General features: G+C 40.1%; 1 long non-coding RNA gene across 1 annotated transcript in view; it reads right to left on the minus strand.

Annotated features, from left to right (window-relative positions):
* Positions 1 to 17,342: 17,342 nt before the first annotated feature.
* LOC125619066 overlaps positions 17,343 to 27,590 on the minus strand; it is a 34,552-nt gene continuing 24,304 nt past the window's right edge. Inside the window, exons 2-3 of the long non-coding RNA XR_007350548.1 lie at positions 26,543 to 26,722; positions 17,343 to 18,854 (exon numbers count right to left, since the gene is read on the minus strand). This is a non-coding gene — a long non-coding RNA (uncharacterized LOC125619066). The remainder of the gene's footprint in view (positions 18,855 to 26,542; positions 26,723 to 27,590) is intronic.

Consider the following 27,590-nt stretch of genomic DNA (forward strand, 5'->3'; position numbering starts at 1 on the left):
TTGGAAATCAATCTAACAAAAGAGTTGAAAGACTGAAAGACCTGTACAATGAAAACTACAAAACACTTTTAAAAAAGAAATTAAAGACGACCTTAGAAAATGGAAAGATCACCCGTGTTCTTAGATAGGCAGAATTAATATTGTCAAATTTGCCATGCTACCAAAAGCACTATACAGATTTAATGCAATTCCTATTAAAATTACATTGACACATGTGTATGTGATGTGCATGTGTTTGTGTGGCATACCTATGTGTGGTATATATGTTTTTTTTGTGGTCTGTGTGGAATGTATGTTGTGTGTTTGTGTGTGATGTCTGTCTATGGGTGATGTAAGTGTGTGGTATATGCACATTTGGGTAGTGTCTGTGTGCACGTAGTATATATCTGTGTTGTGTCTGTGTGTCTGCATGGATTTTTGTGTGCTCTGTGTGGAGTGTTGTGTACACATGTGTCTGTATGTGCAAGGTGGTTTACTCACAAAAATGGAGCAGTTGAGAGCTGTGGAGGAAAAAACCAAAGGTTAAACTTAAGGCCAGTACTAGTGAGAGGAGTAACTGAGAATCCCCTCCTTGGAGATGGAAGAGACAAAAGGAGGAACTGAAAAAGAAACAAAACTGAGACGGGCTAGGAGGAAGTGAGGGCATCAGTGCAGTGCCTTGGCTTGGCAGGCCAGGCAGGGGGTGACTTCCGAAATGGCCATCTGCCTCTGGAGTGAGATAAATAACCTCCAGAGGCAGATAAATAACTGATGTCAGTGGCTGTCAGTGTCGAGGTTCTCTGATCAAGATCAAGAGAGGAGCAGAGAGCTGCACCCAGCTGATGGGAGAGGTGTGTTGGCTTTTCCTTTCGGACCTAGTGGGAAGGTTGCAAGTCAGAGTGTTGATGACCTGGGAGTGTGACTCTAGGTCCTTGCTTCACTTGGTTGTGGGTGACAAGGAGACCCTGATTTCAGCCTTATCAACTTGATCTCTTTTCTGAAGCCTGGAGCCTCCATGTTCAGGTCAAGGGTGTGACCCCTCGTGTCCCCAAGCAGAGTCCTCCTGGTCGACCATGCCTATCTTGATCATTGTGTTGTCAAGAGGCCAGAAGCCAAGGCCACAGAGTGCAAAGTGGGTAGAAGGATAGCAGTTGGTCCCAAATATTTCTGCATTTTTTCCATATCTCTGTGATACTGTAAGACCTCCGGCTGCCACTGTGCATCCCATGTTCCCAAAGAGAGCAGCCCATCACCGGGAAATTTATGATTTGCCTGGGGAAAGGAAGTGACTGCCAGATACAGCCACAAGCTGTGGTCTCTGGCTTCAAGCAATTTCTTGTCTCCAAGCAATTTCATGCAGCACCCGTCAGACATGAGGCCAGGTGGCAAGGGGCCTGTAGACTCTGCCTGTCCTTCCCAGGCACAGTAGACAGCAGGCTTTGCAGTCACCTGAAGGGAGGGGAAGTTTCCTGTGGCCAAGTCTGAAGAAATAAAGCACCAAGCACAGAAAGCAAAGCCACAGCTCTGGGAAGACAAGGAGCCAAAAAACTGATTGGGGGGAGGGGGGAGACAAGCAATTATAAAATGTCTCTGGTATTGGTCATTGGGGCCATTTCTTTTTCTTTTTATTTTTCAAGTTAGGAAATACTTGAGTGATTCAAATGACCCAAATGAAACAGTGGCCTTGTGGGCCAAGAAGGAAGAGGGAGAACAAAGGACAAAGGCAGGGATGGGGAGGAGTTGAGGACACGTTTGTTGGGGGTGGTGCACGTGCGGCTTGTTTTGTTTTGCTTTTCCCTTTTCTATCTCCCTCATATGCAGCAAAGAAACACTGATTTTCTGTGAGGAAAACAGTTTCCAAGTGGCAAAGTTTACCAACCTGTGGCCTGAGATCTTTGTTCCCCTTCTTTTAAAAGCCATGCTTGATCCTTCATGTCAACATCAGCCCCAGACCAAAGAACAGCTCCTGCTTTAATCAAGGTGAGTAACTGTCTCATCACCAAGGGACTAGAAACCACTGGTCTGCAGAACAGAAGGGATACTAGTGGTCAGTAATGCTGTTGAGCAAGCAATGGGCACACTGGCGCTCCGGGATCAGAAAGGGATTGGCCTCCCTGGTCCCCTGCACATGTGACACCATGCAGCTGGCTTTGGTCTTCATAACAGAAATGAAACAATCATCCCTTTGTAGGCCCAAGTGTTTGGTTGCCTCCAGAGTTCTCCTTCCCTCTGCTATAGTGACCAGCAATGTTCCAGGTCATGGTCACTCTATCACCCAGAGTCCCAGAGTAAGAATGACATGGAGCAGAGTCTCCAGACAGCCTCTAGTGGACATGGAAACTGCACATAAAATCAACTTTGGTTGCTTAAATTCATTGACTGTGAGTCACTATAGCACAACCAACCTTATCCTAACTGATACAAGAACAGTTTATTTTCAAGCTGCTTAATAGCAAAAAAATCAGTGAAGAGATGAATGAAAAAAACAAATGGATGGATGGATGGAAGAATGAAGGGTGCATGCAGGGGACTGGCAGATATGGCTGCCCATAAATCTCAGCTACAAACTTTGTCATTTCTGCAGGGCAGGGACTTGGGTGCATTGTAAAATAAGAAGTCTGTTAGAAGCCAAGACACTGATTTTGACCTCTGGCTTCAGATACCATTATATGTAAGCTTTGTCACTAAAGACAAGAAAGGACTCTCTATGAGAGCTTACAGAATGGGAGAAGATCTTTTCTACCTGCTCCTCAGGGCATTAATATCCAGAATATACAAAGAACTCAAAAGCTCAACACCAATAAACCTATAGCCCAATCAATAAATGTGCAAAATAACTAGGCAGACACTTCTCAAAAAAGGAAATACAAATGGTCAACAAATATATGAAAGAAAATTCAACATTTCCAGCAATTAGGGAAATGCAAATCAAAACTACATTTCATTTCACTCCAGTCAGATTGGCAATCATTAAGAATACAAATAATAATAAATGTTGGCAAGAATGTGGAGGTAAAAGTACACTCATACATTGTGGGTGGGACTGCAAATTTGTACAACTCTGGAAAGTAGAATGGAGATTCCTCAAAAAACATGAAATGGAACCACCATATAACCCAGCTATCCCACCCCTTGGTTTATATTCAAAGGATTTAACATCAGCATACTACAATGATGTAGCCAAATAAATGTTTATAGCAGTTCAAATCACAATAGCTAAGTTACAGAATCAACCTAGGTGTCCTTCAATAGATGACTGGATAAAGAAAATGTGGTATATACACACAATGGAGTATTACTCGGTCATATTGACATAGCAGCATTTGCCCATAAATTAATGGAACTAGAGACTATGGTGCTAAGTGAAATAAGCCAGTTCCAAAAAGTGAAATGTCAAATGTTTTCCTTGATATTCAGGAGCTAATCCAAAATAAGGGGGCAGGATAAAAAGAAAAAGAAAAAACCGAGAGAGGGAATTTCTTAAAAATAGGGCTGGGGATGTGGCTCAAGCGGTAGCGCGCTCGCCTGGCATGCGTGCGGCCCGGGTTCGATCCTCAGCACCACATACAAAGATGTTGTGTCTGCCGAGAACTAAAATAAATAAATATTAAAATTCTCTCTCTCTCTCTCTCTCTCTCTCTCTCTCTCTCTCTCTCTCTCATCTCTCTCTTTAAAAAAAAATAGAGGAAAGATCAGTAGATTAGATGAAGGGATTGAGAAGAAGGAAGAAGAGATCAAAAAAGGTAAAAACAATGGAATGAATCTGAGAGAACTTTCATATGTGAGTTCATGCACATGGCACAGTAGGTCCCAGCATGGGTTGTATACATATACAGGACATTAATTTTTTTAAAAAAAGTAAATTGTAAAGGGATTGAAGACAGATTGGTGGAGTGGAGGTGAGGAGGATAGGGGGGGACTGAATTGGAGCTGGTTGTATTTCATTGCTCTTGTGATAATGTCAGAGTGTAATCTGGTGAGATAGATAGATAGATAGATAGATAGATAGATAGATAGATAGATAGATACACACAGATATAATAAATAATAATAAAAATAAACAGAAAAGAAAGGACCCTCTTTGTATCCCTCAGAGAGAAAACATTTAATCCTGGTGGTTAGTCTGTGCAGGGGAGAAGTTCAAGTTCTCTAAACTCTAGCTAAGTGTGATCAATATCTCATGTTGCTTCTATGGTCTCAGCAAAAAACCACAACACAAATGTTGCATTCATCTTTGAAAACAGCAATGCAAAATAGGAAAGAATGTTCTCAATTGGAGAAAGTGAGACTGACTTCGGTTTGCATTGAATTCTGGCCACAGAATCTTGGGCAAAATGACAGAACTTGTCCGTAATTCTGGAGATGAAATTGCCACTTGACCTGCCTGCCACTTCAGACTGGTAGGACAATCATTTCAACCATGCAGTGGTTTTGAGGTTGTTTGAAGTAACTTGGTGTAACCTCACAATGCCCTTTGATGCTCAAAGAAGACTGTCTCTTGGGCTTGGTACCATGAGATGCTTAATAACTATCACTATTGTTACTACTCTTACTTCTATGTTAATAGCCTTACCTGCTAGTTCCCTTTCTGCCACGCTGAGCTCCTATACAGAACTGTCACACTGTGCCCCTTGTTCACAAAGTGGCAGGAAGACATTTAGCTGACAAACTGGCATCTCTGACAGAAGTTCCTTCAGAAGTCCTAGTGGTTATGACTTAGATTGTCCCTGCCAATGTGAGAAGGGAAATAAATCCTCTGCTGCCAGAAGAGTTTTTCCTGGCCTACCAGATTCCTGACAAGGGTCAGCCTGGTAAACGGAGAACATGGATTACAATGTGTCTCAATGACCTTCTGCCTTCCCTGACACACCCACCTGTCCTGAGACCCCTTCTCTCCCTGCTCCCCTGGAAAGCTTCCCAAACCAGAGAAATACAGTATGTCCAGTGACTGGCAAGAGAGATTGCAGTTCTAGACTGAGGCCCTGGGGTGAATTCCAAGGGGAAATGCTTTCCTTCTATATTAACTAGTAAGAAGATATTAATGACATATGAATAGCTTAAACTATCCAAACATTACAAACCCTACCTCCATTTTCCCAACACTTATCAAACCTGAATGTGGAATCATCACAGAATGGAGATTTGCTGTCCCTGTAAATACCCTAGGCAGTACAGCTGTGTTGCTGTTCAGACATAAGAGCAGGGCTTATGAGTTTCTTTAACTTGTATCATAGTATGTTTTTAATTTTATGTATACTATGCTGTTTGCTAACATCAAAAAAGCAAAGAAAGAAAAATAAAATAAAATAAAGATATTTGTAGCTGGAGAAAGATTGTCCTTTTTGGGTGAGCCAATTCTTAGAGATAGAAACTCCAGTCCAGAGCAAGGCTTTGACACACCAACCAAAAATTCAGAGCCAAACTTCTGCTTCCTTCTCTCTCTGGTCCTTACACCACAGGAGGCAATATCTCTCTGCCTTAATCAGCCTAGAGCCAGGCACCAGGCAACTAGAGACCACACAATACACCAAAGCCCTCCAAAGTTACTTAAACTACTAATCATAAATTGAAGACTCTGCCCTTCCTGCCTTTCCCATTGAAACTAAAATAAAAAGCTATGGCCCACACTCTCCCCTCTTGCCTTCTGCCACCTGATAAAAACCTGGTCCTTCTCCTGTGGCTCTGCAGGGGATGTGGTGACCCTTCTCTTATTTTCTTGTCTCTCCTGTGTCTCCTCTTAGGTCACATCTGACTATCTCATTTAAAAAACACATTGAAATCAATGAGGAGCACAGGTACACAGTGGCTGGAAGGACAGTAGGTTACAGGAATGCAGTGGAAAGCAGAATTTGTGCCACATTTATGGAAGACAAATGGTGGGGAGCCTGGCAAACCTTCAATATGTGATGCATCACATCCCAGTCATTCTAACTGTAGGAATCTATCCTGAAAAAAGAATGAACTAAATGCAAATATGTACACCCAAGAAGGTTTGACACTCTTTTATTTAGAACTATGAAATTTTGGAAATAGCTACCGTGGTCAATGATAGGAAATAGATAGATTAAATAAACTTGGGTGTTACAGTTAACTGAATACTACTAGGTAGTCATGAAAAATAGCATTTGAAAGAAACATTTTCATGCCATGGAAAATATTTGTATATGGAAATCTATTTCAATGCTGGACAGCAATATATTCTGTAAGACTCTAACTCAGTTTAATTGTTTAAATCTGCATGGTATTCACATGAGAAAATACTTCAATGGTGTTAGCATTAACCTTCTCTGAGGTGGTTTTGGGAGATTTTATTCCCTTCTCAGTACTTTCCATCTTCTAATATAAATATCTGTTGCCCTATGACTCAGAAAAATATGTGCATTTTGTTAAATTGATGGGGGGACATACCTGCAATGGTGGGAACCAAGGATTTTTGTCATTTCTTCATAATTAACGTCATCAAAATTTAGTAATTTTTCAAGTTTGTGAAACATCGCTACATTTATCACCTAGCAATTTCAGACCCCTATTCTTGAGTACAAGGGCTCTGCCATGGTTTAAACACTATGAACATTTAATAGACAAGAGCTCAAGGAAGACTTGAAAAAAGTTCAAATTACTTTGTGAAGGAAGAACAAGGACCAGTGGGTATGGTGGCTGGTTTCCTTTCTTCACTAAAATTGGGATGATCAACTCCACTGATGAATGGAACATGAAATTTGTTTGTTTGTTTTATTCTGTTTGGGGGGGGGGTCAGGAAAAAGAGCTTTCGAAGCTGGAGTGTAAAATTATTTCTGATTGTTAGGATTGCCCCAGAGTCTGAATATTAACAGCTTTATAGGACAAGATTAGTCCAGAGATGTCTTCATGCACATGTAGGCAGTTCACATACCTTTGATTGCTATGCAGCCACAATTAATTTCTGAACTCAGCCCAGGATTTGCTCACCTGGCCCTGACACTTGGACCTCCACTCATGCAAGATCTGGGCTCACTGTGCTTGGGGGTGTTAATGTGGTATTACCTGATGATCAGACATAAAGGAAAATATAAATTAAACTACAGTCTTTTCCCTCTCTGGGCTGTGGGGCAGAGTAGCCCACACAATCAGCCCATCTCACTGCCAGTTGGAACCAACAGCTGGGTCCCTGTGTCTGGGTAAAAAGGACTGAAGAACATGAACATCATGCAAAGAACCCTTGTCAGGTATTAGCCTCTGGCAGGAGCCAGCTAGATCTCTGGACCACATCACATGACATCTCAGATGCAGACATTTACTTGCAAGCTTCTCACTCTTCAATTTTAAAACCATCTCGATCCCCATCTCTCGAAGGATATTAACCCTTGCCTAGGAGAAAACAGGGGAGTGAATTCTTCTAATACTTATCCTTACCCAAAAAAAACTATAAAGGAGAAATATTCAGGTCAGATGAATGTGCTTTGTTGTCTCTTGTCTGGATTTGTTCTGTTTTTCTTATTCTACTGTCAATTCTAAGAGCTCTCTTTCCCATGGCCCAGCAATGAAGGTCGGCCTAAATCCATGCATTCCAGTGAAGCTGCCATCAAGTATGACTGGGACCTTTACTGAGAAGGAGGTTTGGACTAGAGAGATATGCCCCCAGTGAAGCTGGGCCAGCCCCATCAGCATTGGACCATTGCTGGAGGGCTGTGGAGACTGCTGTCAATGAGGTGAGAATACCCACATAGACACAGCCAAAGTTTCTGCGTACCAAAACTTTACGCTATGCCTAGCTTTCTTTTAAGCCCTTTGCACTCTTCATCTCATTTAGGCCTCTGAACAACATCATGAAAAGCAAAGTTTTATTTTAGCTCCTCACAATTTTAAAATGGGCAGAACCTAAGGTCTCTCAAAACATCAATGAAGAGCCTTTTAATGAAGTAGCTACTAAATGCCACCACCGTGTGACCTGTGTAGGCACACAGGGGAAATGGTATGTGATATGCCATAGGGCATTATTGTTATAGTAGCAGTATAAATAATAAGAATCAATTAAAAATTCTAAGTGTAGATATGTTCACTGACTATTACAAGAGACAAAACATTAGATAATATCACCAAACAGATAAAACAATTATAAATATATTTTTACTAAACATTAGAACTCCTAAATATTTGAGTAAAACAATGACAGAATTAAAGAAAAAAAGAGACAGTTCTATGATAATAGTAGTATATTTCAATAGTAGTATATTTCAGGAATGAATAGAACAACCACATATAAGCTCAATAAGGAAATGGAGGACTTGAACTACACGAGAGTAACTGGGCCTAGCAGACAAAAAAAAACAGTAAACTCTCTCCACCCCCTAAAATGTATAATTTTAGTACAAAATACATGTTTTTCTCAAGTTCACCTGGCATGCACTCCAGGATTATGTTAAAAAGACAAAACAAATCTTAATAAGTTTAAAAGTTTGAAATCATAAAAAAGTCTTCTTCCCAATCACAAAGAAATGAAATGAGATTGACAGAAGGAAGAATACTGGAAAATTTGCAATATATGGAAATTAAACAATATACTCTTCAACAGTCAAGGGTCAAAGAAGAAATCACAAAGGAAATTATAAAGTATCTTAAAGACAAATTAAGATGAAAGCACAACATTCCAGAAACTTATGGGTTGTAGTAAAGGCAATGTGAAGAGAGACATAAATAGCTGGAAACACATTAAAAAAGAAATCTCTAGTGATCTCCTTAACTGTATACCTCAAAGAAACAGAAGAACAAACTAAATCCAAAGCTACCAGTTGGAAGGAAATAATGAAAATTAAAGAAGAAATAAATATAATTTCTAAAAATTTGGAAAAAAAATTTAAAGAAACAAGAGTTGGTTCTTTGAAAAGATCAACAATATTGACAAATCTTTTAGCTAAGAAAAAATGAGAAAAGACTCAAGTAAGTAAAATTAGAAAGGAAAGAGAGATCATCACTATTGATTTTATAGAAATAAAAGGGATTTTTATCTTATGAATAATTGTGGGACACACTTTGGATAAGCTAGATGAAATTAATAAATTCCTAGAAATCCATAATTTACCAAGACTAAATAATGAAGAAATAGAAAATCTGAATACACCTGTAAGTAGTAAGGAGATTGACTATGTAATCAAAACCTCCCAACAGAGAAAAGCCCAAGAGTAAATGGCTTTACTGATGAATTCCACCAAACATTTAAAGAATTAATACCAATACTTCTCAAACTCCTCCAAAATATTAAGAGATAGGAGTACTTCCTTCTCATTCTATGAGAGCAGCTTATCTCTGGCACTAAAGAAGGACAAAGACACTATGAGAAAAAGGGAACCATAGATAAATAGCCCTTATAAATATTAATTCAAAATCCTCAACAAAATAAATACTACAATTTCAACAGCATATTAAGATAATTATATACTATAACCAAATGGGACTTATTCCTGGAATGAAAGGTGATTCAACATACCAAAATTGGCATTAACATAATAAAGGGGGAAAATACATGATCATTTCAACTGAGGTTAAAAATGGACAAAAATTCCCCATTTTTTCATGATGAAAGTACTCAAGAAACTAAAAGTAGAAGGAAATTACTTCAACACAGTAAAGGCTGGGGCTGTGGTTGGGGCTCAGTGGCAGAGCACTTGCCTAGCATGTGTGAGGCACTAGGTTCGATCCTCAGTACCACATATAAATAAATAAATAATAAAGGTACATCAACAACTAAAAACTATTAAACAAAACATAGTAAAGATTGTATATTTAAAAAACCCAGAGCTGACACTGTATTCAAGCATGAAAGACTGAAATATTTTCCTCTAAGATTAAAGAAGAGGAAAAAAAGACAAAAAAAAAAAGTCTACTTTTACCATGCTTATTCAGCAGAGTATGATAAATCCAAGCCACAGCAATTAGGTGAGAAAAAGAAATAAAGGCATCCAAATTGGCCAACAAAAAGTAAAAAAGTCTCTGTTCACAGATGACATTATCTAATATATAGAAAACTCTCTCTCTCACACACACACACACACACACATACACTATTAAAATTAAAAATTGAATTCAGTGAGGTTGCTGGAAACAAAATCAATATGCAATAATTGATTGTATTTTTATACATTAATAATAAATTATATAAAACATAAATTTAAAAAACAATACCATTTACAATAGCATAAAAAAATACTTGTGAGTAAACTTAACCAAAGAGGTGAAAGATTTGTCCACTGAAAACTATAAAACTTTGCTTAAAGAAACTGAAGACAGAAATAAGTGGAAAAGCATCCTTTGTTCATGGCTCAGAAGATTTAGGTTGTCTAGTGATCTATAGATGTGATATAATCCCTATCAAAATCCCAATGGCATTTCATTACAGAAGTGACAAAAATCCATTTAAAACTTCATATGAATCTCAAGGGACCCCAAATAATCAGACCAATTTTGAAAAAGAACAAAGTTGGAAGTCCTCCTGATTTCAAAACTTACTACAAAGCTACAGCAATCAAAAACAGTGTGATAACAGCATAAAAACAAACACATACACCAATGTAGTTAAGTAACAGGTTCAGGCTTAAGCCCTCACAAATATAATCAAGTGATTTTCAACCCGTGTGCCAAGACCATTTGATGAGGATGAAGGCAGTTCTTTCAAGGAGTGGTGCTTGCAAATTTCCACATGCAAATGAAGTTGGATCCTTGCTTTACACCATATTAGTGGCATGAAAGAAAAGCTTTATATAAATTGATGCTGTGTGAAAAAACAATATCCCAGGAGCCAGTAGTCAACAGCCCCACTGTTCAGAAATAGTGGGGAGCTGATTGCCCACATCTGACCACTCTTAGTTTCCACAGAAGAAATTGCATCTCCTGCATGGAGAAGTTAAGACTTTTACCCTGTGACAGACAGCAGGCCATTCATCCCTATAGCCCTGGTGTTGAATCACAGAAATCAACTAATCCTTGCAGACAAGTAAATTCAACCTTTTTTGCTTTTACAGAAGAGGAAAGAAAATGTCACAAAATGTTAATGTCAACAGAGACTCACATATCGTGATGTCAAAAAATTCCGTGAAGCCCTGGTGCTTGTAAAAATGCTTAAGAGGATTCTACAAAAGTTGGGGAAATCAGAGAGGATCAGATATAGACTTCAGCTGGGCGTGGTGGGGCACACCTGTAATCCCAGTGGCTCAGGAGGCTGGAGGATCACAAGTTCAAAGCCAGCCTCAGCAAAAGATGCTAAGAAAATCAGTCAGACCCTGTCTCCAAATAAAATACAAAATAGGGCTGGGGATATGACTCAGTGGTCAAGTGCCCTTGAGTTCAATCCCCAGTACCCCTCCCAAAATAAATAAATAAATAAATATATATATATATATATATATATATATATATGACTTCATTTCCATTATTCCATACTTTAATCCAAGCAGCTCATTTTCATACACTGAGAATATTTCATCTGAAAAGTCACTGATTTGATCCAGCTTGCTTCAATCTTCAAAAATCAAAACTCCCAAAAGACTTAACCAAGTTCACCCAGCAAAGTTCAGCATGCAACCAGGGATCAGAACCCAGATATCCTGTGTCATGACATGATACTCACATCTGGGCCACAGAAGGACGCTGGGGAGTGGAACAGAGAAGCAGGGTTAAGGGAATCCCTGATTCCTGCAGCAAGACAAAACAGATGTCAAAGATTCATCATAAGGAGTCAAGAAGCAACTGAATGCATGATGCTTTGTTGAGAGTAAGATGCTGTGAAAACTTCAGGCACTTATTTTTGATTGTTATTGTTAATATGTTTACTGCCAAACTGGTCTGACAATTCCAACCAGGTTGGTTGTCAGTCTAATGAACATGGCACTCTGACAGCTCCACCACTACCATTTTTAAACATGGTCTTGACATTGGTTCTTTTTATAACAGCTTCATCTGGTGATAGCTCTGTCTCCTAAATGGCTTCAAAGATTCTCTAGACAATTTTCAATGTAGAGTCTTTCCCAAGGGTCATCTTATGGGAAGCAAGGGGAACTGAGAAGGGAGAGATCCTGGATGTTTCAATGGATGCAGGAGTCCCAGAGAGAGGGCTGAGTTTCCTTTTGACGGCTCTTGGAGCATTAAGAGACACCTTGCTTATTTCAAGCCATCCCAGAACTATAAAAAAAAAGGCCACAGAGCAAAGCTCTGCAGATACCAAAAGACAGGTTTTATGTGCTCTCTGATCACTTTGCAATTAAATTAGAAATCAATGGGGGGAAAATCAGTTCTTTATGATAAAGACTATTGTGGGAGCACATACTTGTACAATTCCAGAACTCAGCCCCAGAGATTTGGTTGAGTCCTTAGTTGAGTGGTTATTGATGAAAAGATTAACATTTCAACTTATTTGTGTTTGTTGGCAGAAAACTTTCAGCCATGTTATAAGCCCTCCTTGGACTGTAAAAAAAACATTCAGCAATGATCTGATTTTTTTTTTAATTGTAATCTACACCAAATGTCTTTATTTTTATTTTTTATAGACATTACTTTTTTACAGCAGTTTTAGGTTCACAGAAAAATTGAGCAAAATCTTTTTAAAATACAAAGCACATTTAAAGTCAATTAAGGCTCAATACTAGACCCAGTGAAAATTACCTGATATACAATTCAATCATGTCATTCCCTTCCTCACTCAACAAATGTGTAGGGAGAACACTGCACTGCAAGGTGGAAGACTCACATGTGCCCATAGTGGATAAAAGAGGCCAAATTGCTATTTGCACTACAATAGAATCGTGAGGCTGTGGAATTTGGGCACTGGAGCAGCCACCCCATTACAGGGGCCCAGTTGAAACCTACATGTAAAGAGTGTGTAGTGCCTTCTGACATAAGCTTAATCTGGAGTTATGTAGGTCTGGGCACTCAGGTGCACTGGTGGTGGGGGCTTCCTTCCCGTGGGCAAATCATCAGGCCCTATGAGCACACCCACTGAGCAAACCTTGGCTACTGTAAAGATGTTCTCAGTTCATCAGTTATCAACACTGGGACAATCCTGAATGACACCCCCACACACACCTGGAGACTCCTGTCTAAACCATATCTAAGTCAGCAGAGAGGTGATAAAATGGAAAAGGTTCTGTCTTGATCAGCTTTCTGTTGCTGTTACAAAACACCTGAGACTGAATTCTAAAGGAAAGAAGTTTATCTAACACACATTTTTGGAGGCTAGAAGTCTAAGATCAAGTAACCACTTCTGGAAAAGACCTTATACTGCATCATAGTGTGGCATAAAAGAAGAACAGTCAGTAGGCACGCATAAAAAAGAGAAAACATAATAGGTTACCTCGCTCTGTAACAACTCATTCTCATGATAACTAATCAGGTCTCATTAAAGCAAGAACTCACTCACTGCCTTGAGAATTAACCCAGTCCCAAAGACAGCATTAATCCCTTCAGGAGGGCAGAGACCCATGATCAAATCACTTCTTTTTTTTTTTTGGCTTCTTTTTTATTATTATTAATTTTATTTTAATTTATATATGACAGTAGAATGTATTACAATTCATATTACACATATAGAGCACAATTTTTCATATCACTGGTTGGATACAAAGTATGTTCACACCAATCTGTGTCTTCGTACATGTACTTTGGATAATGCTGACCATCACTTTCCACCATCATTTCTAATCCGGTGCCCCCTCTGTTCCCCTCCCACCCCTCTGCCCTATCTAGAGTTTGTCTATTCCTCCCATATTCCCCCTCCCTAACCCACTATGAACCAGCCTCCTTATATTAGAGAAAACATTCCGCATTTGTTTTTTTGGGGATTGGCTAACTTCACTTAGCATTATCTCCTCCAACGCCATCCATTACCTGCAAATGCCATGGTTTTATTCTCTTTTATTGCTGAGTAATATTCCATTGTGTGTAAATGCCACATTTTTAATCCATTCACCTATCAAGTCACTTCTTAATGGTCCTGCTGCCTCTTGATGCTGTTACATTGGGGACCACATTTTAACAGTTCAAGATCTTGCTCCCCAGGTGAGGCACAGGGGAAGGTATCTAAAGGAGCTGCTGTTCCCTGCTGGAGATGGTGGACAGTCTAAAGGTCAGTGCCTGGAAGGAGAAAGCATGACACCTGGTGGAGACCAGGAGCCCAACAGCCAGAATCCAGCTCGGACATACCCCAAGTGTCCAGGAGCTGCTGCATTGACCCCATGATGCCCAGCAGGTATATGGCAGGAAGCAATGACAGCCATGGGGATTTGACATAAGCACAAGTGAGGGACCCTCTCAGATTCACCAAAAATACTGGAGGAAACTTTAAGGAAGCCAACATTCAGCAAGAATAGTTGGAGGAAGATCTCTTGGCCTTGGGGTCACTCTTAATAACAGCTGTCCCAACAGATGTGGCAACTGATGGAATGTAGCTTAGGGTAATCATGTTGTTAACATTGGAGTCGGACTCCTCTTGAGCTCCCACTGTTATGTTTATGCCACATCACTACCATAGTTGAGTTATTCAATGGCCCTGAATGTCAATGCCTGTCTGTCCAGGGGTGATCAATCAACCACTTTTGGGGATGTTCTGAGAACCAAGTGAGATACAATATCAAGGACTTAGGACCCAGCATAAAGTGTTCAATAAGTGGCAACCTGAGGTTTCCATCCTTAGCTAGTGAAATTGTGGTCACTCTGAAAAGTATTAATGGTCAAAGACACATTGCAGGTTGGGAATGAAGGGAACATGCCTGCTCTTGGATGAGGTCAAAATGGTCCTTCACAGCCAGGTCTTGAAGGCTGAATTGAGTTCACCTAAGCAGATGAAGAGGAAAAGATAATTCCAGGAAACGTCCAGCTGGCAGGAATCAGCATGGACCTTCAGGGAGCTCCCATGTGACCAGGTTAGGAGACGTCAGGTAGGAAGGCTTCTAACCATGGATGCAAAATGCAGAAGACAGGACTGAGCCTCTGCCCATATGTGGGGAGAACTATGGGTTTCTTCTTCCAGGTGCTGCTTAAAAACAAGTTGTTTTCCTTTTCAATACAGTCAACTTGTTTAACATGTAGCCTGGACATGGGTTTGAGCTCCATATTGCATAACCTCTCCAAGATTTCTGTCCATTCCCAGATATCTGTAATTTCGGGGTTCCTTGCTCCTAAGGAATTGGCTTCACTCATTGTGTTAGTCAGCATTCCCTCACTATAACACATACCAAAGATAATAAACTTATAAAGAAAAAAGGTTTATTTTGGCTCAGTTTTGGAGGTTCCAGCCATGAGCAAGTGACCTTGTTTTGGACCTGAGATGAACAAGTACTTCACAGTGGGAGCCTGTGGCAGGGTAAAACCGCTTACTTCATAGGCAGAAAGAGAAAAAAAGAAAGAGGAAGAAGAAGAGACTAGGGTCCTACAATCCCCTTTAAACACCCCCGACTACCTCAAGACATTCCACTAAGCCTCTCCTCTTCAAGTTTCCACCCCTTGTCAATAGCACCACTCTGAGGTCCAAGCCTTTAATACACAGGGAGCTTTGGGAAATATTCTAGATCCAAATGATGGCACTTAGTCACTCTTTTTATTACTATTATTGGACAAATATTATTAAATTCCTATTATGTACCAGGCAACATTCTAAGAGTATTAATTAAAGAATAAAAATGTCCTCCCTCATGGTGCTTACAATCTAGGTGGGGATAGGGAGACACACACACATAAAACACACTGAATATATAAAGTATATATTTAATATCATATGGAAATATATAAAAATATATTGAATGTCATATGGTTATATGAAGAAAAAACAGTGCAAATAGTGAGGGTGGATGCACAGAAAATGAAGCCCAAACACCTTCCTCCTCCCCATTCCACCTCATCACCTTGTCACTTCTCCTATGCAAAGCCTGTGTTCTCTACCCTCCTTTGCCAGCTTTATCCTCCTTTGGTGATATGATCCTATGTGAACATGTTCCATACCTACTGGAATATTGAGCTCAGTTACTCAGGGACCATGAATGTCTCACAAGGATTCCAATAAAACACCTTCTCTATAAATAATGTGGGCATTTAAATTATTTATAACACTGATGGGTTTGCTGAGAGCAAACATCACATTATTGTTGATGTTTGAGCTGAAAGATTACTAAATGATTCCTGTTTTCCAGTATGATTGTTAAAACCTGATAAGTCAGCTTATTTTTGTTAACAAAATTGCTGGATTCCTCCAGCTACGTGATATTTAACTGAATTAACAGAGATTGGAAGCAAAAAAAAAAATTGGACTCAAGAAGTAACTGGGCTCACAACAAGTTTCTATTAACAGAATAATTAAAGTGGGTCTTGATGGTTTTAGGAAGTGTGGCCCCATCTGGGTGTGCAAACAAGGGCTTCGGGGTCATGGGAGAACTAATAATAGTCCACTTGGCTGTACCTTGCCATAGAGCCTTCACACACTGGGTGACTGACAGAGTGTATTGTTCAGCCCTCAGAAAAATATTTTTGTTTTGAAACTTGCTGCACTGTTTTTAGTCTGTGGAGTGATGTTAATAGAAACAGGCTCTTTTCCACCACCTTCATATTTTAAGGTTTCCCAAAATATTTCTTATGGAAAATCCAGGGGAATCAAACAACAAAATAACATCAACTTTCTCCTGCCAATGATTATAAAAAGAATAGCCCTTAAATTCTGTTTTCCTTGATTACTTTTCTGGAATAATGCTTGATCAGATATGCTTTGAACCAGTCAGTTCATACAATTTTCTATGAATTTGGAGGATGTTATGAAAAAAAACATTTAAAATATAGATATAAAAACAAAAAGTGAGCAGCATGAATTTTTACTACCACATGGGCAAGGTTTAACAAGACCCCCAGGGACTATTTAATTATCTTGAAGGATGCACCTACATTTGATCTTTTACTTACTATTACTTGAGGTTAGGTACTGTGAAATTAATTGCACAGTATTTTGGAGATCTTGTATAGATGTAGAAAAATAATCCCAACTATTACAGCTTTATTGCCCTACAGGACATTAATTAGTCAGTGCTGTCTCCAACAGCACACTTATGTCAAGATTTTTTTGGGGGCGTGTTGAAATCCTATTCCTCTATTTCCTTTCAATTAAGATTTTGCACTGAGTTTCTTACTAATAGGCAGCTAATCCTTAACATTCATTTTCTCTTTGCAGGAGTCTTGTTTTTAATTTTTAGGAAACTGCACTCGGACAGGAATGACAAATTATAAAGACGCAGCCCACGTGTCAGGCAGAGACAGTGCTAACCTTTACTGGAGCCCGTGTCCATGGAGAGCAATGACAGTTAAGAAATCCCCTCCCCACCCTTTCACTCCTGGAGACAGTGTACTGCAAACCAACCAACCAAAAACCCTCCCCATGCAGCTTGGATAAGACACACTGAGGTCTCCTGTTTCCCTGTGACAAGCTCAGACACAGACACTTGTCTCCGTGGCCAATTTAGACAAAACTCCTGCAGATTTGAATAATCAAATATGAGGTGAGTTTCTTTCTTTCCCTCAGTTTGCAACAGCAGCACATTGTGGACAGTCCCTTCTGGAGGTTTCTGCCAGAGGAAGGGAAGGGAGGAGAGGAACTGTCTGGCCATTTCCTGCTCAACTGTCTTATCACTGCCATCTGTCCATCCCTTTCCCACAATGGTTCTCCCTAGCTTAGCCTACTCCTCCCTGTCAAAGAAAATTCCTTTCTGCCAATCTGACCTAGGAAAGTCTTGTAGATCCCACGTCTGAGCTTTGTTCCAGATAGCAGTCGTCTCCCTCCCTTATTGCAGTACTGTGGTCTCTTCCAGTGAAATTGCACAGTATTTTGGAGATCTTGTATAGATGTAGAAAAATAATCCCAATTATTACAGCTTTATTGCCCTACAGGACATTTAATTAGTGAAATTTCTCTTTACCTAAGTCCTGATACATTCCTGTCTGATCCCATTCTGACAATACAGAAAGAGAAAGGACCAACCTGATGCTTCCACCAGAGCCTCCTCCTCCTCTCTGCCTTGAGACTCCCAAGGATCCAGACCTGGGCTCACCTGACTCCCAACCTACTTGCCACGTGCCTGATTTCCTTCAAGGATAATGCAATGCTACTGGTAAAACAGACTTCTATCACTTGTCCTCCATCCATACTCAGTGGCATTCTCTAGGACCTTATTACCCAAAATGTGGTTCATGAATCAAAACATCAAGGAAACCCATCAACTTGTCAGAATTCAGAACCCCTCCTGGGCCCTGCTCCAGAGTTCCATGATCAGAATCTGCAATTTAGCAAGATTTGGGGGAGATGCATGTGTGCATTCAAGTGTGAGAAGTGCTGCTATGGAACACAGGAGCAGTGACCCAGGTAAGGGCCTAAAGCCTTGCTCTCTCAGGGCTCTGTATCCAAGGGCAATGTGCCCCAGTGCAAGGTATTCTGGGCTTCTGATGCTTAGAGAGGCAGAGCCAAGTCTGAACACACCTTTTTACTTAAATGCCTTTTTATATGCAAATAAACTTCCCCATTTAAACAGCCATCTCTTTTATAAGCAAAATTCTTTTTATTTTTAGGAGACATAGTCACTGTGTTGCCCTTAGACAACTTTGGTTATTCTCTGCAAAATTTGTTCCTTGCAAAGAGAATCTTGAACTCCCCAAAGCATTAAAAAGATACCATGCAGCTGCTTCCCAGGTTAAAGTCTTGATGGTTGGATTTACAACATTGTGCTCTGGTTCTTCATATTGTTCCTGAGCTAAGAATGACAGCCAAGATCTGCAGCCCAGACCTGCCAAACTGTAGGTGAGCAATCCTCCTTCATTGGGCTTATTTGCCTTTTTGCTTTCATTTCCTCCTCCCCAGCTTGGCCTGAACAAGGGATTTGTGCCTGTAGGAAGAAGTTGTAGAGAAAAGGATTATCAGTACAGCCCACCCTAGTTGCCCCTGTGTCTCCAAGTGACCAGGGGCCTGGACCCTGAGCAGGATTCTTGGAAGGGGAGCCAGTGGAATGGTGGAATGATCAGAATAGGCAGTGTGATTCCATTCCAACTTTGCCAATGGCTGATTGTGTGATGTCATTAAAGTCCTTTAACCTCTGGCCTTCGATTGACTTGTCTAAAAGATATTCTAGTGAGATGGTTCAAAATTTGAGTGTGCGTCAGTCTCCTGATGGGGACATATTAAAACCCACATGGATGGACCCAATCCAGAGTTTCACATTCAGTAGATCTGAGCCAAAGTCTGAGAATGTGCATTTCCAAGTTTACAGGTAATGCTGAAGGTCAGGGGAACTCACTTTGAGGACTCTGTTCTCAGCCAGTCTGTTCATGGAACCCCTAGGGGATTCCATGGAACTTCCCGGTAGGTTCCCATTTGAACAGGACAATTGTTTAGCTGTCAACATGGAGAACTGAACAGCAGCCCCTGCATCCCTTGAGAATATGGAAAGGCAAATTCTTAGCCCCCACGCCAGATGCCTTGGACCAGAACCTGGATACAGGTACAGAATTGTGCTCTAACAAGTACTGGGGATAATTCCAGTGCATTTCTCACTGGAGAACCCCTGGGTTGGGAGAGGAACAATAGTTTCCTCACACCAAACTAGAACCAAATCCTCTCCTGGGAATATTCAATGTGAACTTTGACCCCAAAGAGTCACTTCCCCCATGTCCCTTCCTCAGACCATGTGAGCCTGAAACACAGTTTAAGTAATTTTCTAATAAAACCAACTCAGCTCTACTGCTTCATGGAGACTCCTGTTTAGGTGAAAAGAAGAACCCTGTCTTTAGAAATGCCTTTTCAGGGACTCAAATATTCAGAATTTTTGGACCTGAAGCTACATCACCTGGATAGGAAGAGTCAGCTGGGTGATGGTGGATTAGAAGGACTCAGAGAGGTTGTGTGTGGACAGCATTTCTCACCTCTTTGGTGCATCAAGCTAGATCTATCAGATATTTATTAGAAGTTGTTACCTGGAGAAAGATGGTTCATCAATTTGCTGTTATTTATTAACTGAAACAAAAAGACTCTACCATGACTAAAAGGCCACTTGCCAGATCCATGCAGGCAGAGGCCTATGTACTCTGTAGAGCTCCCCAGGTAGTTCCACTGTCAGACTAAGGTGGGAACAAGGAAACCTATCAGCAGCCCTGGGTTAAGAGTCTCACTGGATGACTCTGCCCTTGACTTCATCTCTTTAAGCCTCAGCATTCTTGTCTATTCTCCCCACCAGCATGGGGACAGGCATCCTCCCTTCCTATTTAATATCAGCTACCCAGTCCTGAGAAATGCTGGGCATGTTGTAGGTGCTCAGTTTCTTGAATAAATTGGATGGCTTGGGACAACAATCAGATGTGACTCACAGGGTATTTTAAAAGACTAAATGGGAAAAGGCATGAAAATTGATGACCATGCTTTCTGGCAAACAGTTGGCACTTATTAGTGTTAGCTATTGTTATTATTCTACATTATCATGTATGAGGTTGTCTCATATTGAATCCCACTGATATCTGTGGATATATCAGGGGTCAATGATAAATGATAAATCCAGCTTGTACAAATCTGAAAAACTCACTCAAAGAGAAATGCATCCAGATTTATATTTCCATAAAACATAAGAGGAACTGCTATCAGATGGACAGTAACTCAATGAAAGAAGGCAGAGGAAATGGAATCCTTGACCACCCCCCGGTGGCCCCGGTGAGGTAAGCACACATGGTAACCCTCAAATCTGGGCCATATACCCATCTGTCCTGCATGGCACATGCTACCTGAAAGGTGTCTGAGTCGTGTCCATAGATGAAAGCCCTTCTTCTGGGGTCACTGGCTGCCATCCAGAGAATGGGGCTTCCAGATAGTTCTGTGCCAATAGGATTTTGCACATGAAAAATGGATTTCCAACCTAAAGGAGAGGTTTAGGAAAGCTACCAAAGTGTCATGGAGTCACCTGCCCATTTCTTGGCACACACCTGACAGATGCCTTTCTGTGGGTGAACATCTCTATCCTTTGCATAACACCAGGTTCCTGTCATGCCACTTTTAAATCCATGACAATGGATTTAAAATGATTAAGCAGATCATCCCAGTGCAGCTTCCAGAGGTATTATTAGGGTATTATTGGTATTATTAGGGTATTATTAATAGGGTATTATTGATCTCCACTCCTCTGTTGGACAAAGCAATTTTAAAAAATTCAGAACAAATGAGTTTATCATTTAGCACCAGATAGTTATTTACCCAAAATATATGCTTGGGTAGAGTTTGAATGGGGCAGGGGTTGGGGAATGGGAATAGGAAAACATGTCTGCTCCAGTCCCATTCAGAAGCAATCTTATCCATATCTCTGCCATGCTCAAACCAACTGGTAGGAAGAAAACAGGTTTCTGAAACTAGATGGATGTGCATTTGGTTGTCGTCTTTACCACAATGTTCTAGCTGTGTGACACTGGACAAGCTGATGGCTGTCCCAGCCATGGCATTTTTCACCTATGAGAGAACCATAATGGCTAATCCTGTGTAGGATAGGCATGGAATGAATGTATGTGTCCTGCCAAAATTCACATGTAGAAACCTAATCCCCAAGTTGATGGTATAAGAGGTGAGGTCATTAATACATAGTTAGAGCATGAAAGTGGAGCCCTCATGCATGGGATTTGTGGCATTATAAAAGAGACTCCAGAGAGCTCTGGTTCTCTTTTTCCATAACGTGAAGGTACAGGGAAAAGACAACATCCATAGGCTAGGAAGAAGGCCCTCACCAGACAGGGATTTTGCCAGTGCCTTGACATTGGAATTCCTACCCCCCAGAACTATGAGAGATAAACGTTTGTTAAAGTCACCCAATCTATGATAACTGGTCATAGCAGCTAAAATGGACTAAGACAGAAATTAGCACTGAAAAGTGGAAGTGCTGTGAAAAATACCCAAAAATGTGGAAGTGACTTTGGAATTTGGTAATGGGAAGATGTTAAAGAGTTTTGAAGGTGCATGTTAGAAGCAGCCAAGATTTAGGAGAGTGAGGAGAGTTTTAAAAGTGATTCTAGTGAAAACTCAGAAAGAAAAGAGTTGAGTTGCAGAGAAGGCTTGAATCTTCTTAGAGAGCACCTAAGTAACTATAAACAGAGTATTGGAAGAAATGTGAATGATAAGGGGCATTCTGGTGAGGTCTCAGACAGAAATGAGGATTGTGTTTTGGGAAACTGGGAAAAAGACAACCGTGGTATAAGGTGGCAAAGAATTTGGTTGAGTGGTGTTCATGTTCTAGTGTTTTGTGGAAGGTAGAATTTGAGTGATGAAATCAGATATTTAGCTGATGAAATTTCTAAGCAAAGTGTTGAAAGAGTGGCATGGTTCCTCTTGATTGTTTATCACAAATTCAAGAAAGAAGAAATGACTTCAGGATTAAGCAAAAAAAGAAACTAGGCTCTCAAGATTTGGAAAATTCTCAGGCTATCCATATTGCAAAAAAAAAAAATGAGAAAGTATAACCAGAAAAGAATACTAAGAGGGTGGCCAAGTGACTCTTTGATGGAGAGATAGTATGGATGGGAGCTGCAGACTTAATCAAATACCCCAGCAAGAAACCTCCTTTGGAGAAAGAGATAAGAAGGAAAGAAGGAAGGTCACCTGACTTAAAGATCATAGAGCTAATTGGCTCTGAAAATGTTTCAATATTGGGGAAGAATTGCCTCAAAGGAGATTCAGAGATCAAGGCTGCCTCCTCAGTTTCTAAGGGGAGGTGCCTTGACTCACCTTCAATAAGCCAGATGACCTTTGCCCTGGGGACAGAAAAAGCATATCCCCAATGGTTCTGGGAGGTAAAACATCAAGCAAAAAGAATTCTTCTCTGAGCTTAAGATCTCATAAAATCTGCTTTGTTAAGTATTAGACATTCTAAGAACCATTACCTCTATTTTTCTTTCCTATTTTTCCCTTTTAGAGTGGAGATGTCTATCCTACGCCTGTCCCATGTTGTATTTTGAAAGCACAAAACTAGTTTAGTCTGACAGGTTTATAAGTGAAGAGGGTTTTTGCCTCAAGACAAATCATGCCATGAGCCTCATCCATATCTGATTTAGATATTTGGATGAGACTCCAGAACTCCAGCTATAGACACTAGAACTGATATTGGAATGAGTTAAGACTTTGGAGCCTATTAGAGTGGAATTAATGCATTTTTGTACACAGGAACATGAATTTGGGAAGGAAAAGGGGCAGAGGTGGAATGATATGAATTGAATGTTTGGGTCTCTTTAAACTCATATATTTAAACCCTATCCCCCAGTGTGATAGTATTAGGAGGTCTGCCTTTAGGAGCTGATTAGGTCATAAAAATGGAGCCCTTATGAATGGGATTAATTTTGTAATATAATATAATATTATATCACACAAAAGAGTCCACAGAGAGCTCCCTGCCCTTCCATCATGTGATAACATAGTAAGAAGGTGGCAATCTGAAAACCAGGAAGTGGCCCCCACCAGAGACAGGAATCAGGCAGCACCTTGACCCTGGACTTCCCAACCTCCAGAACCATGAGAAGTAAATGTTCATTGTTTAAGCCAGCTAGCCTATAGTAATTTATTATAGCAGCCTGAACTGACTGAGAGAGCATCTTAGTAAGGTTTAAATGACACAATGAGTGTGAAATTCTTAGTTTTTGATCAATAAATTGAAGAAAATTTTTAGGCCCAAACCTTCACCATGTCAAGCCTAGGATCTGATTTCCTTAACAAGACTCCTGAAGCACAAGAAGCAAAATCAAAATCAATTAATGGTATGGATTCAAATTAAAAAGCTTCTTCTCCCCAAAGGAAACAATTAATAATAACCCTCAGATTGGAAGAAAATCTTTACCACATGCACCTCCAATAAAGCCTTAATCTCTAGGATATACAAAGAACTCAAAAAAACTTAACACCAAAAAACAACCCAATCAATAAATGGGCTAAGGAACTGAACAGACACTTCACAGAAGAAGAAATACAATTGATCAACAAATATATGAAAAATTATTCAACATCTCTAGCAATTAGAGAAATGCAAATCAAAACTACTCTAAGATTTCATCTCACTTTTGTCAGAATGGTAATCATCAAGAATACAGGCAACAAAAAATGTTGGTGAGGATGTGGTGAAAAAGGTACACTCATACATTGCTGGTGGAGTCCCACCAAATTGGTGCAACCACTGTGGAAAGCAGGATGGAGATTCCTCAGAAAACTGGTAATGGAACCACCATTTGACCCAGTTATCCCACTCCTTGGTTTATACCCAAAGGACTTAAAATCAGCATACTATAGTGACACAACCACATCAATATTTATAGCAGCTCAATTTACAATAGCTAGGCCATGGAACCAACTGAGGTGTTCCTCAGTAGATGAATGGATAAAGAAAATGTGGTATATATACTCAATGGAATATTACTCAGCTTTAAAGAAAAGTGAAATTATGGCATTTTCCAGTAAATGGTTGGAGTTAGAGAATATCATGCTAAGCGAAATAAGCCAATCCCACAAAACCAAAGACCCAATGTTTTCTCTAATATGCAGATGCTAATTCATAATAAGGTTGGGGGGCACTAGAGTTGAATAGTCTTACCTTAGATTAGGTAGAGGGAAGTGATGGGAGGGGAGGGGAGGGGTGTGGGGATAGGAAAGATAGTAGAATGAAACAGACATTATTACTGTATGTATATATGTGACTGCATGACCAATATGATTCTGCAACATGTGCACTCAAAAAAATGAGAAATTATATCCCATCTATGAGTGACATATCAAAGTGCATAAATGCATTCTAAACAAATTTAAAAAAATTTAAAAAGAATTATGAGTACTGATGAAGTTCTGAACTGGGAGAAGAAAGAGGGTCATGGTGCCTTGCTCTTGCAGCTTTAAAGAAGCAGGGGCTTTCTATGCCAGAGAACATGCTAAGCCATACGAGAAGACCGTGCTTGTTCAGTACAAGGAAATCCATCCCCACAATCTCCACCTAGAAGTCCTCAGCCCCCTCCTCCACCCTCATGGACTATTTTAATCTCCTCTCTGATTTTTCTATTTCCCTCTTCCCTCTTACAGTTTATTCCTCTTTCTTTCCATTACCCAGAGTGATCTTTTTATATCCATAAACTAGATCATGTCATTCCTCCAGTTGAAGACATCCATTTCATCCTTCCTATTGGACTTATGATAAAATCCAAACTCTTCTCCATGGTCTCTAGGGCTGCATGTGATCTGACCTCTGCTGCCTTCAACAGCCTCCTCTCACACCCTCCTATCACACTCACTAAACACACTGAGGTCATATGGCCCTGGGCTTTGCACTGGCTGTCAGGGATGCCCCTCAACACTGTCACATACTGAGCTCCTTCTCACCCTTCTGAGAGCCTGTTTTTGGATAGGTCTTTCTAGAGTACTTGGCCCATTCTCTCACTGGCTGAGACCCCTCAGTCTCTGTCTTTGCTCAACATCTTCTTCCTCAGTGTGAGCAGACCATGGAGACTCAGTCCTCATAAATGCTGTGCTTGAGGAGGAAATTTGACTGCCTGGGGAAGACAGGGGGGATATCAAGGCATCCTTGTTCCTCCCCTAAACCTGACTTCTGGTACCACAGACTCTCCCAGTCCCCAACCCCAACCAAAGCACTCACACTGTCCTGGGACCCAACCTGTGCTGACTTATAAACTGACTCAATCTCAGGTGTCAACAGATGGTCATTGGTGGGTGGGTCTTCCTTTCCAGATAACATCTGAATTTCACAGGAGTTCTTTAGGATCTTGAATTAAAAGCAAATCATAGGGAGCAGGGGAGAATTTCAGGCACTTTCTCCTATTAATGGAGTTTGGCACAGAGGATATCCAGTGCTTTTCAACATAGCTCTATAAATGATTCCCACTTTATGGCCATCAGAGTTCAATTTGCTCAACTGATTAGTCACACATCCCCAGTTGAGACCAGCCCTGAGATTCAGGCCCAGATTCCAGCTCTGTCCTTGACCTACTTTGTTCCCTAGGAATTGCTCCAGGACTCAACTTCCTTCATGTGATCTACAAGAGCCAGATACTGAATTCTGGTGCTTGAAAATCCAGACTGAAGAAATAATGAACCTTGTGCTACAAAAATTGTTAAGTTCCCAAGAGATGATGATCATCCCTGTTGACATTTCACAAAAAGTGACAAGACATCAAAGATGTGCCCACCCTAGAAACTGGGTTCTCATTTTATCTTTCATTTTGTTTATTTATTTATGTCTTGGCCTAGGAAATTCCATGAAGTCTGGAGTGATGACATTCATGCCGAAAGGATGATATTAGTTTGGAATTCATGCTGGCAGGGTAAATAGAAAACACTTCACTATTTGATTATCTAGCAAGAAATTAATGGCTATCCATAAAATGTCTAATAAAATGATCTGTTTGTTCTAGAAACTGCAGGAACAATCTTTTGTTTGCTTTCCCCACCCTGTGCTTGTTCTCCTCAGTGTGAGATGATTAATTGGCTAAACATCATTGTAAAACCACCAGCCTCCTCCTTTTACACCATGAAAGCCCTGCAGAACCAAAATAATGAACATACCATGATGAACAGCTGTCTTGAGGAAAAGTGAAATTGTTTTCTGTGTATTGCATTGATTCCTCCTGTTTTCCTTTTGGTTGGTAGCCTAAGAGTCCTCCAAATGTTGCTTGAAGAACTGAGGATAGAGCCATGGTAAAGACCTTCCGCTTGGTGGAAGAGATATTTCCCACCATTTTCTTCCTAAGATGGTGGGATGAGATGAACATCATTACCCTAGGTACATGTATGACTGTACATGTGGTGCAATTCTACATCATGTACAACCAGAGAAATGAAAAGTTGTGTTCCACTTGTGTACAACGAATTGAAATGCATTCTGCTATCATGTATAACTAATTAGGACATTTAAAAAAAAAAGAAAGATGAAAAGACCTAAAGTACAACCACATGTGGTAATGTGAGTCCGTTCATAGAGGGAATAGAAGAAGGTCCCCAGAGCTCCCACATACTGGGAGGCTCAAAGCCCTTCCCAGACAATCCACTTCACACCTTTACTTCTTCCCAATCTTCATTCCTTTTCTGGCTCTAATGGAGTTATTTAATACCCAACTTTAATTGAAAAGCTGTTTTCAGTTGATTAGGCATGTATTATTAATTATAATAATCAATTTTATTTTGTTCACTAGATCTAAGATTTCACATATAAATTACAATTTCACATGTAAATTATTGAGATATTTTATACTCTTGTGCCATTTGTTAAATCTTCAAAAGCCAGTGTGTTTCACACACTTACACCATGTCTCAATACTCACTAGCTACACTTCAAGTGCTTAATAGCCACATGACTGGTGGCTACTGAATTGGACACCACAGTTCTAGGTAACAGAAAACCCTCAAAAATCTTTGAAAAAGTAACTATGCAAAAACAATAAGAAAATAGCAAATCACAGACCTACTGTTCATGAACATAGACCCTCAACAAAATATTGGCCAATGAAATCATTCAATACAGAAAAGAACATAATAAGTCAAGTCAAAATTGTCATATTTCAGGAATTCAAGGGTGATTTGATATTAGAAAGTATATATATGTGCAAATATATAA

The sequence above is a fragment of the Marmota marmota genome, unplaced genomic scaffold, assembly GCF_001458135.2.
Source record: "Marmota marmota marmota unplaced genomic scaffold, marMar, whole genome shotgun sequence".
Classification (NCBI taxonomy): domain Eukaryota; kingdom Metazoa; phylum Chordata; class Mammalia; order Rodentia; family Sciuridae; genus Marmota; species Marmota marmota.